This window comes from Aulostomus chinensis, chromosome 4 (assembly GCF_037954235.1).
Source record: "Aulostomus chinensis isolate RoL2024-O1b breed Wild chromosome 4, RoL_Achi_v1.0, whole genome shotgun sequence".
In the NCBI taxonomy this organism is placed as follows: Eukaryota; Metazoa; Chordata; class Actinopteri; order Syngnathiformes; family Aulostomidae; genus Aulostomus; species Aulostomus chinensis.
Window position 1 is genome coordinate 17,930,473 of NC_141323.1, and position 19,077 is coordinate 17,949,549.

Sequence of the window (19,077 nt, forward strand, 5' to 3'; positions counted from 1 at the left end):
GCGCGCACACACACACACACACACACACACACTCACGCACGCACGCACACACAGAGCCAAGTTTAAACATATCATGGGGAGAGAAGACTGATAACTCAAGCTGCTCTTGCCAATATCTACATCTGACCTTGATTCCACATGAAAGAGAGAAGTTTTCCGTGTAAAGTGGCGACAATAAAAGAAAGCGTGCCTCTGGTGCTTTTGGATTACATTTTAAAGGCCTCAACAGCAGGAAGAAGGTAGAATAATCTCAGTTTGGCTTTCCCTAGTCAAAGAAAGTGGCGAATACCACTGATAATCATGTGACTGATGCCACCTGGTGACTGCTAGTCTTGTGATGATAAAATGAGAGAAAATTTGAATCAGAGATGGATGGAGGGATGGATGGATGGAGGGATGGATGGATGGATGGTTAGGTGACCGCAGAGTCATGTTGAAGGCTATCAAGTGGAGGAAGATGTTTTGACTGTCGCTACTGTGGATACACAATCAAAAACAGTGGCACCAGCAGTGATGGAAAAAGTACACAGTTCCTGTAAAGTACAACATTTCCATTTTACTTTTACGCCACTGCATTTTAAAGCCTCCTAAAATATACAGAGTCAAGCAAAGTACAGATACCTCAACACTGTACTGAAGTAAAGTACTTGAGTAGAAATATTTGTATTACTTTCCACATCTTTTCCACCTTTTTTAAAAAAAAAAAATCTAAATCAAACAAGTCCTCAAAATAGGAGAAATGCTAATCGGTCAACTCAGGATCCGTTGAGCTTTCCAGGTTAAATCCTTCAAAGTACAATGCGTATCTGACCTTGAACATACCACCACAGCAAAACCATGGCAAACCATTTTAATCAGCTGCAAGCCGTAAGGCCGCATTTCACATGTAATTATCATGTCTATTGTGTGGGTGGTCCACGGAGACCCGGCTTGTTGGCGAGTGTGGATAGAGATAAAGGAGAAAGGCTCTCCCACTGATGTACTCATGCATAAAAACACTCAAAAGGTTCAGACACACAGGGACATCCAGGGCGCACGCCATGCGTGAAACACAAATAAGGGAATAAGTGCACAGCGGGGCAGACACAGCGTGGATTCTTGAGGTTACCGGGGTGTGAAGTCGGCAAGAAGAACATGCCAGGACCATGAAGATTCAACTATAATAACGCACACTGATAGAAACCAAACCCTGAACTAATGTGAACGGAGAGGTATGCGCTGACACATAGTCGCGCCGCCACTTGTGCATTCACACGGAATAAACAAAACCAGACGCACGAACAAACTGAGCAGTGGCTCCAATTATCAGTTTGGTTCAGCTGCCAGACGCAGCAAAAGGGACACACTTTTCATACTTTTATTCTTACCGGATGATTTAAACCTCCACCTTCTCGTGATTTTGTCTGGAAATTTTCAAATTTTGCGATGTGTAACACCACATTCCTATGAAATTGTTGTAAAAACAGAACGATATGAGAGTATAATGTCCTGGAATGGAATCCAAGTGGAGTACATTTATGCCGTAATAAAACTCGACGACCTTCACTGGATTTCAGTCCTCTTTGTCCCATGTTGAATTTGTTTGCCGTGGAGCAGGTTAAGCCTTTTATCACACTACCTACAACCTAGCACATGAATGGACTGTGGATGCCGAGAGCTTTTCACCAGAGACCCTGTTGTCCTCTAAGCTTCATTCCTTTCATGATGAATAACATTATCCTTCAAGAGCGTCAGCACATCTCCAGGAGGCTGTTAGCTTCGATTTTTTTTTGCCGGGTTGTAGTGATGATGGACATTCAGTGGGACTCAGCATGGAGTCGCTAAAGTTAGGAAAGAGTTAGTACATGCTGCCATCTGGTGGTGATTTTATGGACTAGCAAGAGGTAAGAAGTTGCTCAAAATGCCTGACTACAAAAAAAAAACAGTGTTTTATTTTTGTCCATTATAATGACATACACACATACACAATAATTACTTTGTTCCTCTCATGAACCTTAAAAATGGTAGTGAGACTTTATGCCACGCAGGAAAATAGAAATTCACAGGACAATTTTTTTTCCTTCACAATTAAAGGCACCGTTTTTCAGATTCAGAAAACTTTATTTATCTCCTGGGTGGGTGGGGTGGGGGGGCAATTAAGGGAACAGAGAGCGCCACAGTTGGTTACATAAGTTACACAAGAACAACAACACAACAATGTACGTGAGGTGAGAAAGTGCAGTGGAACGGTCTCTACATGTCAGAGTGAGCAGCGGTTACCTGGTAAGGTGCATAACAGAAGTAGCAGTGCACAATAGATAAGGAGGATATTTCTACTGTTGCACTGAGAAGAATTTGTACAAATCTTGTGGTATGTACAGAATGAATTGGAGCATAACTAGAATATATATACATAATTGCAGCCTATACAGAAGTACAGGTGCACACTGAGTGTATGACAAGTGGCAAGTGGTGATCCTTGTGGGTGGTACTTGTGGTCAGAGTACAGAGAGTTCAGGAGGAGGACAGCCTGGGGGACAAAGGTGGATCTCCTCCGCTGGGTCCTGCAGGCCGGACGCCGTAGCCTGTGACCGGATGGCAGCCTCTTGAATGCCGGGAAGAGAGCGTGGGAGGGGTCCTTCAGGGTCTGGGCAGCCATGTCACAAACCTGCTGCTCATACACAGCCGTCGCTGACGCCTCTGGCTGCCTGGTATGCAAATTGGAGAGGGCCGAGCTGTGAACCTGTCCAAGAGATGATGTGCTGTTGAACAACCCTCTCATCACGTAGGAGGTGAGGGCCTCTGGGCGGAAGTCGTTCAGGGTCTTGGGAGGGTTCCTCTTGGGGATGGGGATGATGGTGGAGTGTTTCCGGAGCTTGGGGACAGTGCCAGTGTTCATAAAGGTCTGGAACAGGCACCCAAGCTGGTCAGCCCAGCATTTGAGGACCCAGCCGCTGATGTTGTCCGCGGTTGTGGTGTGTTTTTGTATTTCAGCTGAGCGACCTCGATGGCTCTCGTGTCCTCCTTGTTTTTTCTCCATCTCAGACCCAGTGAAGAAGATGCGTTTCTTCTTGTTGACGAGCTCCTTCAGCTCCTTGGTGACCCAGGGTTTATTGTTGGGACTGACTTGATGATGGTGTTCTCACAGAAGTTGATACAGGAGGAGACCGCATCCACCTGCTCATCAGCGTCATTGGAGGGAGGGAGGAGGTTGCTCCAGTCAGTGGACTCTTGACATCCCTGGAGAGCAGCGACGCCCTCCCTGGTCCACTATTTGACGGTCTTGCTCACCCTCTTTGCTAACCTAATGTATGTAGGGTTTTTTATGAGTCTCTCAGTTAGCAAAATTACAAAAGCCTAAGTTTAATCATTTGTATAACAGCATGGGTTCTTGGCCGTTTTTGCTGTCATTGTTCAATTACACGGGGATGTATCTAAGTTACATTTAGTCACGCGGAATCATTTCATTTTATCTAAATGGCCTCTTAGGTTAGCTAACAGATGTTAGCTTGACTGTTGGATGGCTCCACTTCCCACAGAGCTCACAGAGCTGATTTGATGTGGTGAATCCAGTTGTGAGGAGGCATTAATCACGCTAAAAATCCCTGGATGACTGTGGCGAATGCGTATGAAGTCATCGAGTCACCTGACACATGAGTTTGAAGGCTGAACGATTTGGAATTGTCGCCTTTTGCAGAGCGTTCAGTTTGAACAGATATATCAAATTAATAAATGGTATCTTTTACTAAGTTGCAAAAGCCTGCAATTCATCACAATGCTGGGAGACAGAAACATTCTGTATTGTAATCACGAAACTGTGGATTTTTGAAAAAGCGTACGGTTGCTGGTATGTGAATGAACCATTTAAATGATCTCAATTATTCTCTTTTGAACTCCCTTCTGACTCCTTTTCTTGTCTCTATTTGTGTTGCTATATTTTTACCTACATTTCTACTCATCAATGATTGTGAAATTGAGCATTCATTGCAGGTTTCGGGACCGTATCTCATTTCTTTTAAAAGGCAAAAGACAAAAATAAAATTGAACATTAACAGCAAATACCATCACGGATATGAAACATCTAGGATGTTGCAAGAACGAAATTCTGCAAAATCTATAGCAAATGACATTTCAGTTTGCAAATCATACATATGAAACCATTATGTTACAGAAAAGATGAACTCCTCGTTGTCTCTTATTTATCCTTTGTCCACACGCTGTGGTGCTTTGGGCTCAGCTCGCTGCTTCTTTTGGCTTATCTCCATTTTGACTTTATCTTTTCTCGGAGGCATGAGCGGAAAGATAAAGAACAAACACCCCTTTCACCATTTTTAGAAATGTATCTGATGAATTTGTCTTTTCTCTTTGTAATTTGCTTCTAATATATTCCCGCCGCGCACCCCCCCCCCCCATTCTACCTGTGATTGACATCATTAATCATCCATTAAACATGAACAGAATTTTATTATTCGGCATGCAAAGTGCCTATTTCGCCAAGAGGAACTAAAAAGGAGAAAATGTAGGGCCCCGTGAACTCATCGGCTCATACAAAGGATAGAAACAGGAAGATTGGGCCTATTTTTGCCCGCAGCAGGACATCTATTGTTTGCAGAGATCACAACGTCACTTATTGCAGCAAATGGGCTTTACAGAGATACAATTACAGTACTAAACAGTCTATCTGATCACAGCTACTTATCATGGTTTGTTTTAAGAGAATGGATTCTTCTCATGGAGAACATAGACAAAAACAAATCTTGAACCAGCCCTTTGTGTAATTAAGTAAAAAGCACATTTGCAGCACGAGGCGATACACATTACAAATAATAGCCAGTGCTGCTGCAGCAAGGTCAATTCAAATGGTACAAAGTTTATCAATATTAATTATTAACCACGAGAACATTCAGCTAGGAGATAAATCTTTTTACTGTTTCAGGAAGAATTAAAAGTCACGTTTTAAAGGTGGTTTTACCCATCACAATCAGAACTTATCAGCCAATGACATTCAGGGACCTTACATTGTTTTTCTCTGTGAATTGAACAATGGAGTTACTTTATGAAATGTATTAAATCATGACTTTCTGATCCCTAACAGTATACAAGAATTAGCGCTGACAAGAAGGAAAAGCTAAGAGACATTATTCACACCGCAGCCACGTTCTTTTGTTGTCCTGCTCAGGGTGGGACGCTAGAAGGAAGGAGGTCTCTCATTTTCTTTTTAATTTCATCAATTTACAGAGAGACAAAATATTATATCATCCGTTAGCTATCTTTAGCCAACAGCTAAGGCTTTAGCATTCAACCACTCTTTAGCTAACGTTTTTTTTATTGTTGTGTTACATGCATTCTTGCCAACCCTTACGCTTTTCCTGGAGATTCACACATTTTCTGGCCAGCTCCCAGTTTCCTTACACTTTTTTCCTGTTTTATGCACTTACACTGTTTGTTTTTTTCCCCCTTTTAAATATTGTAACTGGGCAGCACGGTGGTGCAGTGGTCAGCACTGTCACCTCACAGCAAGAAGGTTCAGGGTTTGAGCCCCGGTGCGGGCACGGGGTTTTTCTGTGTGGAGTCTGCATGTTCTCCCTGTTCCTGTGTGGGTTCTCTCTGGTACTCCAGCTTCCTCCCACAGTCCAAAGACATCAAGAGGGGACGAGGCTGATTGATACTCTAAATTGACTGTAGGTGTGACTGTGAGTGTGAATGGTTGTCTGTCTCTATGTGTTGGACTGGCGACCTGTCCAGGGTGAACCCCACCTCAAGCCCCAAAAGCTGGGATAGGCTCCAGCCCCCCCCGATGGATGGAATATTGTAACTTATTTCTGGGCTTGTTTCCACATGATAAACAAAAAGAGACAACAAGGCACCGGGGCCAGTCAGACATCAGAGGCCTGCCAGGCAAAGAAAGACTCACGTCTGCTATATATGCTGCCATGAAGACGGCTGTGGCCAAGAATAACATCACCTTCACCGCAGCAGGGAAATAAAAAGGCAGTGAAGGACACGCTCAGAGACTTCTATTGCTAAGCAGCTGAATAGTACAGGGGTTTTTTTTGTGTGGTAATTTTTTTTTTTCAAGTTACCCAGAAGTCTCTTAATTTTAACATTTTCTATGGGAAAGCAATGAAATAATGATATTCACTTGTCAGCCTGGAACACTGCAGTACAATACAATCCACCTCCAACTTCCAACCCTGACAGTGACATAGCTGCAACAGTGCTAACTGAGCCGCTAGCATTGCAGAGTGAGGAACTTCTTCGATAAATGGGCAAATATACAGAACTTTGTGACGCTGCTTTTTACCCTGTTGTGTCCCCTTGGCCGTTTTGTCTGTAGGTGATATTCTTTTGACGTGTTCATTCAAAAATGGCAGCAGTGCCGTTGTCCAAAAAGTCTTAAAGATTTTTTTCTCCCTTCGGCTTATCTAGTCTTAGCCTGGAATAATGAAGACAACCAAACTGCGGGCAAATGGATTTCAAACTGCTCACTTGTATGCAGTCTCGGGTCATAAAATGGTCACGTACCCGCGTGTTTCGCTTCAAATTTCCTCTCGGTGAAAAAGTTGAAATTGGAAGTGAGGTTGACAGGATGCAGTTTACACAGCTTTGGATTTGTTGGAAGATGTTTGGGTTTCAATTACAGCCTGCCTCCAGTAACACGTCCTGGAGCTGTGTACCGTGCTCTCGACACTTTCAGCCGACATTGATCTTTCATCATACGGTGGGTGAGACCACAAGCAACATTTTTATCTCACAACTGAAGGGCTGAAGTTCCAAACTGCTTTGGTTTTACTGTGGCGGTATGAGTGACTTTCACTGTCAGTGTTTGTTCATGAAAGGAGGCTTGTGGTCTCAAAGACAAATAAGATCAATTTCACAAATGGATAAAAAACAAACAAACAAATACTTATAATTAAATCTCTTGAACAACAAGAAAAATACAAACAGAGCCTTTAAAAAAAATCCTTTTCAGTAGATTGATGGATAGCAAGATAGCTATTTGATCATTAAGTCTAAAAAAAAACCTAGCAATAACCTGTAAGAGTAACAGTGCCCCCTTTTCCATCCGTCCATTTTCTATACTGCTTATCCATTGAGGGTCGGGGGGGGGGGGGGGGAGCAGGAGCCTATCCCGACTGACATTGGGTGAGAGGCGGCGTTCACCCTGGACGGGTCCCCAGTCTGTCGCAGGGCCCTCAGGAGAAATTAGGGGCTCAGTATCTTGCAAAGGGATACTTCAACATGGTCACCGGGGGACGTGAGGGTCGAACCAGCGACCCTACGGTTGCTTCACGCTCACTCTACCTCTGAGCCATGCTGCCACCCAGTGCCCTCTTTCGATTAAGGAAATGTGTGTGTGTGTGTGTGTGTGTTCTTGTACTTGCTACATATTGAGGACTAGAATACTATTTAACCAACAGAGTGAGGACATATTTGGAAAGTGAGGACATTTTAGCCGGTCCTCACATCTTCAAAGGGCCATTTGAGGGTCAAGACTTGGTTTTAGGGTCGAGGTTAGAATCAGGTTCTGATTTGGTTTAAGGTCAAGGTTAGGACCAGGCAGTCAGTTGAGATGGTTAGGTTTAGGGTGAGCGGCTCGGGAATGCATCACATCAATGAAAGTCCTCACAAAGATATAAGTACAAGGATGTGTGTGTGTGTGTGTGTGTGGGCTGAGGATTGCTTTTCCATTGCGACAAAAATGGTGCCACAGTTCCGTCGACCAAAACCCGGTGGAACTTTTACATTGATTTTGATGATTTCTCCCAAAAAGTTCTGTGACGGATAAAGTCTACGAGACTAAAAAAAACTGTTGCTCATCAAAATGATGTTCCTTCGTGAACACCATTTTTGTAATGCTTTCTGACACTTAGATAAAACCATTCCAACAGGCTAGGCAATGAACTGTGTACTGCCTTTTAAAATACTGAGAGTTTGTACTTTTAATCTGAGTTTACTCTTTACTCATCTTATAGTGTGTCTCTCTCTTTTTTTTTTTAATGAGTTACCGGTCTCTCTGAGATGACATTTTCATGCGGCCCACGTCAACTCGACTCCACCCGATGTTTTCCCTTGATCTGGTGATCTTCATCGTCACCCACAGTTCACTTCAAATTGAAGGAGAACAACAGAGTCTCGGTTATAATTCAATGAAGCGCTGATGGCTGAGGGTTCAAGTTCTGGCTATTTAAACACAGCAGGAATAACATTTCCCGATCAGATGGAAGAAAGTGCACTTGAAAACCAATTTTGTATTCAACAAATTTCTTTTCTTGGATGCTTCCGAAGAGATAAAAAGGTCTGAAGTGTGTGTGTGCGGCGTGTATAGACATTTTCACGAGTGCACTTGAGTGTGTTTCCATATGAAGGTAGGAAATTGAATGTTATCAGACATTGTGAAAGTGCTGTTGACTTCAGCTGTTCCTAAACTGGCCAGCAGGTGGCACTGTAGCACAGAGTGAGAAAATAATCTGCTCAACTAAAAAAAAAGGGAAAAAAAATCGGCACATAACGCAATTTAACTGACTTTGTACATGAAGATTACCTTATTACATATTGCACATATCTGTGTCGGCTCATTTTAACATCCTCACTATCAGGGGACAGAAAAGTGCTCAGGAAATCAATTCCATGTGAAAGATTGTACTTTGCTGTTGACAAACTATCTGGTATACCCAGGCATGTGCTGCCTCTGTGTCTCTGGGAATTTATGTGCTTATCTAGTCTCACCTGTTTTTGCCCGTGTTCATCCTTACACTCTAATGGCTGTGTGTGTGTTAGTGTGTATTTGTCTGTGTTAGTGTGTGTTTTCCCAGGTTTCATCATTACCAGTGTTGGGTCCAGAGGAAGGAAACTTAATATCCCAGAGTTTCAACTTGGCTTGAGGGGATGCGCTAATAAGCACACACACACACACACACATACACACACACACACACACACACACATACACACACAGTACTCGTATGTGTGTGCGTGAGACAAATCTCTCTTCTTGTGCCATTTTACACGAAAGGCTAAAGGACAGGTCGTTATGTAACACATTTGGCCACTAATCTGATAGCATGAACCACAATTGAGGGTGAAACACACACTGTTAGAGGTATGTTGAATGAAGTGAGGGAGTGGGGAAAAAAAAGAGAGGGAGTGTGTGTCTCTCAGGGTGGCGTTGTTTGCTGCTTCATCAATCCTGCCTCCAAGGACCCGCTTCTTTTCAAGTGCGTTGGCTAAAAATGTACTTACAGTCAGCTAGCGTGCTGTTTTGCAGGTAAGAACATCCACATCTGTCATGTATAATACTAAGCTGTGTGTCAGTACACATTTCTACCATTGTGTGGAGTAGGCGCTGACTCTGCAGCTCATTACAGACCACCGGGGGACTCCTGTGGCCTCCGACTAGTGAGCTAAAGGAAGAGTGTGTGACTGGGACAAGAAGGAAGACGGTGGATCACGGAGTCCTGTCTGGGCCCAGCGTCTACCGCCTGACAGCTTCAAACAGCTGCACTGCTACCAGACTTCATGCAGCAGCTCTCGGAATATTGCTCTCACAGGTACGGTGAAGGATTTGTCTCGTAGAAGTTACGGTCCTTGGTAGCTTCTCTCTGTGTTAACTTTAGCAGTCGTGATGTTGAGGTATTTTTGGAGTCAGTTATTTCATTTGATGAAAAGTGAATGCGCAAAAACAGACAAAAAAAACCAACAATTATTAATTTTCTGACCATGACACACAATGTATGTTTTATTTTATTCCTAATTTTATTAATTTGAAGAATATACTTTTTTATTTTGGCAAATTATATGTGACAGTAACGCCACAAGATGTAAACTCATACGATATAATAGATTGACACTTAGTTCCAATGCAAATTTTTGTGATGCACATAATTCCATATAATATGGAATAAAACCCCTGGTGTTTTTATTGATGAGAAGCCGCCCGCCTATTATAACCTGATTATCCCAGGTTTAGAGCCAGACTTTGCGTGTTTGCTGCCAGTTAGCATGGAGCAAGCCGGAGATAGCATTAGCCAACAAACTTGTTTCTCTTAACACTTTTTGTGTTTTTTTTCCAACATATTCAACGAAAATACCGAGGACTGAAATTAAAGAAGAAAAAAAAAGGTACTCATAAGGGGCGGCACGGCGGTTGGTACTGTCGCCTCACAGCAAGAAGGTTCCAGGTTCGAGCCCCGGCTCCAGCACAGGATCTTTCTGTGTGGAGTCTGCATGTTCTCCCTGTTCCTGCGTGGGTTCTCTCTGGTACTCCAGCTTCCTCCCACAGTCCAAAGACATCAAGAGGGGACGAGGCTGATTGATACTCTAAATTGACCGTAGGTGTGACTGTGAGTGTGAATGGTTGTCTGTCTCTATGTGTTGGCCCTGTGATGGACTGGTGACCTGTCCAGGGTCAAAGTCACCTGGGATAGGCTCCAGCCCCCCCCCCCCCCCCCCCTCCCCCATGACCCTTAACAGGATAAGCGGAAAAAACTGGATGGATGGATGGATGGATGGGTGGATGGGTGGTACTCATAGGGATGAACAGACTACCTGTTGACTCACAGTAATCCCTAATGAAAGTGCATTAAAAGTATGACACCCAGTAATACTTTTTGGGAGTTTAGAGACGTGCTTTTTTTTTTTTTTTAGCATGCTAGCAATCTGTGCTGATTGCTAATGCTGCGCCGCTGAGGCATGGTTTTGTTTTTGTCTTGACATGGGTGAATCATGTTGAAGTTTGCTGCTAACTAGAATGTCTCTGTAGAGGTTTAACATGAAATGATGTGAGCTAAACTGAGTCAGCTAAGTTAACCAGTCAGCCTCTGCACTTGTTAGCACGTAGCATAGGAAGATGTTTTGGAACAAATGAATTACAAATCCATAGTTTGTTTTTTTTTTTTTTTTAATAAGACAGGGAGTTCCTTACTCTGTGTTAGGAAAAGCAAATTTTAAGAGACACTTTTGGGGGGGGAAACAATTTCCAGAGTGTGATGCAAGCATGGCAGATATATTTGGATTTTTTTTTCTTGTGAAAAAGCTGAAGCAAAGTAGCTCATTATGGGAGTTGATGTAAGGACTGATTGTCCCCAAGGTGATAAAACAACAAAACAAAGATAGTTGGATTTTCCTTCCCTCCTTTTAGTCAATATTTCATTCATTATGTTTTTCAGGGTCAGCATTCATCTATTTGCCGCATCACGTAGAAAGCGGGTCTTTCAGATCAATCTACAGCGGCACATCCCAAAAATCGAGCGAAAGCATCTGCTTTCTAATGCTTAATTACATGCCTCCTACTATATTGAAGCATAATGTTATATTCAAATGCATTTTCTGGCTTCAGCTCGGCCTGAGGGTAGACGATGGTGATCAAGCAGACGGGGCTGAAGAAGGTCACTGGCGCCTTTAGGCAACTCGGCGAACGAGGTGAAACTTGCCTTCACAAAAGTGCAGATGGAGATAACAGAGGCAGACAAGTTAGAGAGTTAATTTTCTGCTTTAATCCAATCGGAATGCGGACTGCGCAAGTGGGGCCGCAACTTAAAGGCAGATTTGGTACGTCCATTGTAGTTGACCATTTATCTGCACTACAGCATGGAAATTCTCTCATTGCCTGAGTCTGAATGACAAATATGCAATTACAGTTTTATAGGATTTGAGGGAATAAGAGTGCAGTTTAAAAGGTCACAGAGGCCTTATTGCACCAGTCAGAATACCGATGCTGCTTACTTTAAGAAAGTCCCTCCGTTCCCATTCGCGCTGCATGAGGATGTAGGATTTCTATATTTGTTTGTGTGAGAAAATGGTACGTATCCAGAGGTGCACGTATACTGGATGAAAAAATATTACTATGAGTGGATATGAAGCTGGATTCGTATCACAACGCGTCCATGACCTCAGTGCTCAGAGATTTAATTCATAAAAAAAAAGTGCTCGTCATCTCTCCGAGCAGCAAAAGTGAAAAAAAAAGAGGAACAAAAAAAACAACATCAATACCATAATAACGCTCTGAACTTCCCCATTATTCCAGCTGAGACATCTGCTTCTGTAATGAAACTAACAAACAAACATGCATAATTCAACCAGCCAGCGGATTCTGTATTGAGTGGAAATGAAAGGGGGAACAATAATAATTGCGGTGTAAAATGATGAAGTATAGCACTTAGACCTAAACGGCCTTATTTACACACATTTGTTAGGAGCACTTCAGGTGGTGGAACACTCAGTTGTGTGCGTGCGATGTGTGCAGCATACTGTGAACCTCCAGAGACATTTTCCTCTGCATGTGGGAGAGTTGGAGTCATTTTTTTATGGCCGAACTAAACATTTAGTTGCAATAAACAGAGTCTATCTCGCATTTAGTGCCCTAACAGTGGATGAGAGTTATGATGATGCTGCAGCAGGGGAAACATCAGATGGCACGAACGTGAGAAAACACGCACTCGCTCGCGCGCGCGCCTTCATGCTGAGACACATTCACAGAGGTGTGCGCAGGCATTCAAGCAGCATTACGGAATTTTTGTTGAGCAGCAGCTGCTGATACCAAATGGTAAAATTCACTGATGCATTCACATCTGTTAATCTGGGACTTAACCAGAATACCAGTTTATTGTGACACGATATGAAGTGGAACAAATGATTTGAGAACAAAACCGTGGCAGAGGAAGCGGAATGTGTTTAAAAATGAGGTACAAAAAGACGACGATTGTTTCAGCTGAAATCAGTTCATCTGGACCCATACCAGCTGGGAATTCGTCACGAACTGCTAGCGCTACACTGACTGAGCGACTAGCATTTGACAAGTGTCATGTTCTTCCTCTGTTTTCTCTTCTTTGCCTCCTTTGTAAACATCCTCATTTAGCCTGTGCCGTAATTTCTCTGCTTTGAATTCTGAGCTAGCTTCCAGTATCCGAAAGCGGCACTACAAGCTAGCAGGCGCGGTTGGCTCAAGTAACAGGAACGGATGATGGGAGCTCAGGGGAGAAGTGAGAGGCACCATTCACTTCATCACATGTCAGTGCACCTTCCAAATGGCACGACAAAAAATTCTGCATCACATCGCATAAATGCACAAAAAAAAACACCCCCCAAAAAAAACCCCACACACGCATTCAACAAAAGACACAAACGCTTGACTCATGCTCTTCCCAACAGCTTGGCGTATTTCCCTCACAGCCTCAGCTGCAAACCCCACAAACAGAAGCAGAACAAACGATGGAAGAAACAAAATCAAGACAAACAGTGTCAGGGAGAGGTGAAGGCTGTCACTTCTTATTCAAAATTCGAATGTTTGTTTGACTGTGGTGAAAAATTAAATGTTCATAAAATATTCATACTAAAAAAAAAAAAAAAAAAATCAGCACACAGAGTTTATAAGCGCTTAAGACTCTTTGCTGGAGTTGGTCTGATTCAGCAGAGGGCGCTTTTTCTTTCAATTCTTGCTAACCTGTCAGTAGACCAACGGATGATAAAAATCCACTGAAGCTTTAGATAAACAGTGGATGGAAGTATTTCTGGTTTGGTACAGTCAGCTGCAACCCGCCAGCTTCCCGTCTAAGTGAGGTGACGCAGGTGATAAACAAGTCAACTTTGTCTGACCGCAGTATAATTGAAACATTTAACCGCAATAATTATTCAGTTTGCGCTTTGCACTTACTGTTTTTGTACAAGGTATGAAAATAACCGATTTCTGTGTTATTATACAGTCCAGGGGCGTAGCACCACATTCTGGGCCCTGTACACTCTCAATGCCAGTGGGCCCCTGTGCATGCCAGTGCATGAGGCGCGTGAGCGCAAAGAACGCCCAGTATTCATCATGGTCAGCAAGTTGCAGAGGCAAGAATGTCTTTAGCCATTTTTCAGCCAGATTAAGAGGAATAGCTGATTGTTTTCCTACGTTTTCACCACCTACACCTATCTCTTTCTCTCTCTCGCTGCCTATCAATTTATCTATCTATCTATGGCAAAAATCTGAATCAATTATGTTTGATTGGTCTTGAGGTCACAGTTATTTAACAGGATTATTCATCGGCTTTGGCAACATCCTGAATTTACTGAGCAGTGACTATACTGTAGCTTTTACTCTCAGCCAGAGACGCATCCCCCCACGCTGCACCACTGAGCGCCACAGGAAATCATTCCTGCCGGTGGCTATCAAACTGTTTAACTCCTTCCTCTAAGATGCAGCCCGTCTTATGGAGGTGTTTTCTCCGTTAAAATCGTGCAGTAATACAAACAGCCCATTCACTGGTGTAAAAATGTAAACATGTACAAAAGATACCACCTTATCTTCTTGATTTTCTATTTTTTTTCCTTTGTCATGTATTGTTTGTATTACTATTTTTGAAATTGTGTTTCATTTCTATTTGTCTTATTTTATAATATATATTATATATTGTTTTTACTGTAAAATGGAGCGCTGCAAGCCAATAGTTTCCCGCAAGGGATTAATAAAGGATTGCTAATTCTGATTCTGATTAAGCACAGCACTGCAATGCAATGCTAAGGCTTTTTACAAGGCAAAAATAATAAATTGCTTTATTGCTCAATTAATATATGACTGGTGTGCACTTGAGCCGACAGTAATAGTTGTAGGCTATTTACACATTGATATATGCAGCAGAAATATTGCGAGGCGGATCATTTATTAAGTCTCAGCACAGAGTTTCACTTTCAGCTCTGCTGTGTTCGTTGACAATAGGCTCTAGCACACGTACAGAACCAAAAGGCTGACTTATTTTAAAGTTAAGGTAAACAACTCGCATTTAGGCAGCAATTCTGCCAGTTAGCATCTCTCTCTCTCTTGCAAACCTACAAAACAACATAGGGGGGGGGGGGGGTTTGGAGGGGGGGGAGCTCGCCCTTGAATATTTGAACTAATCTCAGCCTCATCTTCAGAAGATCTGGCCACTGCTGCTCCAAGCTGCTGCGGCTGCTACAGCGGCACTGTGTGTTTCTGAAACTGCTTCATGTTGACAGCTAACGTTAGCTGGCCCGTTATTGTCTTTATGCTTACAGCCGCAAGCAGCCTGGTTGGCGACGAGCTAAGCTGAAGACTTCACGGGAGCATACAAACGTCAGCAGCAGCTGTCTTGGAGTGGACTACGATAACTTTAATTGGACTTTGCCTAACAAGCAAACTCGGTTCACCTTTGGGAAAGACAGCAGTCAACAGCTGCCTCCCCTCATCCTGTCGTCTTTCTTCTTTTGATACAACGATTTATGCTTTTTGGGCAACATGATATCAAACCCCCAGGTCATTCAATCTGGCCTCACTGATGTTACACTTGTCGTCGGTGTCTGTTGGGCGGTCTAAACCATTTTGTGTCTCCAAGAGGGGGCCATAGAATTTACAATATGTTGGGAGGACTGTCACATAAAGTTGATTTTATCAATATATTTGAAATAAATTATCACACCAATTAATTGGAGGGCTCAGTTCACTCTGTCATGAGATGTGCTGGGTGAGGATTTGACCCAGTAGCAGAGGGGGACAAGGAGTGTACACAAGTGCATGGGATCAAGGGGGGGAAAACAGGGGACTGGAGGCTTGAGGCCTGATGCTTGGGGCGACAAGACGTGTGACATGACACAAATGACATGAGAGTAATGACAATGACCTGACACGGACAAAGGGAAACACGGACGTTATGTACACTGGGGAGAAGGAGACACAGGTGGTGTAATCACCCAGGTGAGACACATGAGGCAATCACAGGGAGGAGCACAGGAAGACAGGGCACTGACCTCACACTACCACAGGAAACACGAGACAGGGATAGTGACATTCCAAATTAAAAACGTCACAGAAAAAAAAAATCAGGATTTTCATTGGCCTCTCTCCCTACTCGGGCCCTGGGTAGTCAGGTCCACCCCCCCCCTCCCCCCACGCCCATGATACAGCCTACTTAAGTCCCAGCTTACAGTTGTGGCAACAGCCAATATGAGGTTTAGTGGACCCTCGATGCAAATGGGTCCTGTGATTCTTACATCAGTTTGACTTTTTGAAAATGTCGCTCTTCTGGCTCAAAAAAGGGAAAGAGAGAAGGGTGACAAAGAGAGAAGACAAACAGAAAGTGAGATAAAAATAAACAAAGACACAGAAAAGCGGGAAGCATCAAAAATCGAAAAACAAAAAAAAGAGGTGGGGATTAATTATGCATTGGAGTGCCTAGAGAGGAGAAAAACAATGTGGAGGCGAGGAGATGCCAGACTGATACAAGTTCCACTTATCCCTGACCTTCTCCTTCCCACTCGGCTAAAATCAACTGAGGAGGAGAATAAGAACCCGACAGAAAAGGTGGGAGAGGATGGGCGGGCGTGATTAGGGAATATAAGAGAGAAGGATGAGAGAGAGTGATGTGTGAATAAAAGATAATGCCACGTTAACAGAAATAAATAGGGAGGGGAGGGTGGGTTACAAGATGGGATTTTTAGTGTGAGGATGATTCACAGGTGACTCTTATCTTTCTTTGGTGTCAGAGAGAGTGTCTCTCTTTCCACTTGAGGTTCAAATCTGGGTTGAATCGAGCCCTGCCCACACCAGAGGGGAAAACAGTTCACCGCCTTTCATTTACTTTGTGTTATTGCATGGTTGTCTCACGTTCCGTCTGCTGACTAAGACCCGAGAAAATGCCTAAAAGCTTCTGCGTGATGAGTGAGGTTTTTATAAGCTGCAGAACAGAGGAAAAAAGGCGAGAAAAGTGGAGAATACAGACGTTGGTATCAGGCATCAGCAGAACAAATGCGAACGCGGTGGGGGTCTGACACTGGTACCGATGTGAGCTTCAAGAATTTGGTTACTTATAAGTCAAATGTCTCTTTAAAGTCATGCTACTGCAGCTAATATACAGCGGCCCGAACTCTTAGCACTGTAAAGCACTTTCCTGTTAAGGCAGAAAAGAGCTTTATCAATAATTCATAGACTGTCCCCCGCAGAAGAATGAGCAGAGATAGGAGGTAAATACAAATGGTGAAAAGACCTACAGTACATTCACGTATAAGTGACCGAGGCCATCTTGTGCCTTTGGTATTTAAGACCATAGGAAAGAAGGACACGTGATAGACTAAATAAAAAGTGAGAGATATCTGTTGAAGGAGGTGTAGATCCTCTCGTGCCACGTCATGCTACACCATGCAATGTTATGTCACATCGTGTTTTGCCACATCATGCTATGCTACTATGTTATGCTACGCTACAGTCGCTGCCTTTTGGGTATCCGAAGTTAAACCATGGTCTTTTCTCTACCTCGACCTTAACCCAACCAGGTCATACTCAAAGGTGCGAAGCCACAGGGTAGAAACAAACAACATAGAGCTACTGTATATGGGCTGGAGGGCTTCCTGACATATTAAAATCTGATGTTTTCAGCTTGTTACAGGCATCTCTTCCCTTTAATATTGTTGGTATTCCTGCATTGCAAATTGCAGTACCAAGTGATTTTAAAATTATGAAATATTTTCGTTCAAAATCATTTGTTTTCACCAGACATTGTGCTGGTATTTCTGTTTCCTTTTGTGAGCAAAGTGATAGTTGAACACTTCATACTCATATTGATGTGACCCTACGTCTCTCTAGTTAATCTAGAAATATCACACTCAGTGCTCTCCTAATTTTTTATTGAGCGCTGGCGGGAGAGTCCGGGGGGGGGGGGGGGGGGTAATACTACAGAAGAGAGACAACAGATGAAATACTCCCCACTTGTCCAATAGAGAAAACATCCCAAATATGATCTCTGTCAGTTGAGGAACAGCCTGCATTGCAAACTACCAGTGTTTTCATCTCCAAACAGACAGACGAATGACTCGGATGGACAAGCAGATTTACATCTAGTCAATCACTCTGTCAACAACACAGACATCATTCTGTCACCTTGTCTGGAAAATAGTCAGTCAACTGTGAATCAGTCAGTCACCCAGTCAAATGATGGGCAAATAGTGAGAGAGCCACTCAGCTGTTCAGTCAGACTGTCAGATTTTGTCACAGAAAAACCCTTGTGTAAGCGACACAGCGAGAAAGCAATTTACCAGCAACACCAAACACATCAACACACGGCTTCTGAGAATGGATAGATTTGTTTTTTGAATTGGAATGAGGGTGGGAAAAATGAAAAACCAGCCATCACCATCTTTGAAAGACGACAGGGAGGGAGGGAGGGTCGAAGGGTGCATAATATGGGAGTGAAGACACATGCATGCACATTAGAGGGGGCCAAGCAAGTAAGCTGAGACGATGAAAGTGAACGGAAAGATGCATGAAATCTCACATAAGCATGACCACACGTGCTGAAAGTATACAGGACTTTTACGCTCTTCACAACTATATTGTGTATTTCTTGATGCTAACACTATTTTGAAATTGCACACACATTGAACCTCAAATATTCAATATCCAAATTCCCGAAGAGGTCATTCAGTAATGTACTTCTGCACTAAAAATGCAAATAATAATCGTGTTTGTCCGTAACTTGATTGTAGTAACAATCCTTCCTCTGATCGATGTTAAGCTTGGCGTGTGCATTGCTGGCGCCTCCAGGAAGTGCCGTTCTGAATTTTAGGATCTGGAATCCAAGGGAGTATGGTCTGAGATGACAGAGCCAGTGAGATGACAGACAGGATTGCGATGAACAAAGCAGTCTGAGATCAATGAGATCAAAGCAATATTGTCAAAGAGATGTGACGTCACATAACTGATGGCCCCGCCCCTCAAAGAACAAGCTGTACAAGGGATAAAGGGGCAGGGCATGAAGATGATATGATTTGACCCCCTTCCCTGCCCCCCCCCCCCCCATCAACTGGCATCACACAAAATGCTGATACCTTTACTCTCAAAACACAACTCTAGTTCGCCAGTATCTTTTTCAAAATTCTGGGGAAATGGGGAGGTGTTTCCTAAGACTCACAGGTAGAGCAGTTCTCACTATGGCGGCTTTATCCCTTCTCATTTCACTCAACGCTACGAACAAATGCCTTGTGCACATGTATATCTGTCACATCTCGCTGTCTATTAAATCTTCAAATCCGGTCTTTATTGTGCAAATACAAATTCCTTGAACTTCTCTTAGTATCAATATCAGAGCTTCTACTTTTGAGAAAGAGTGCTAT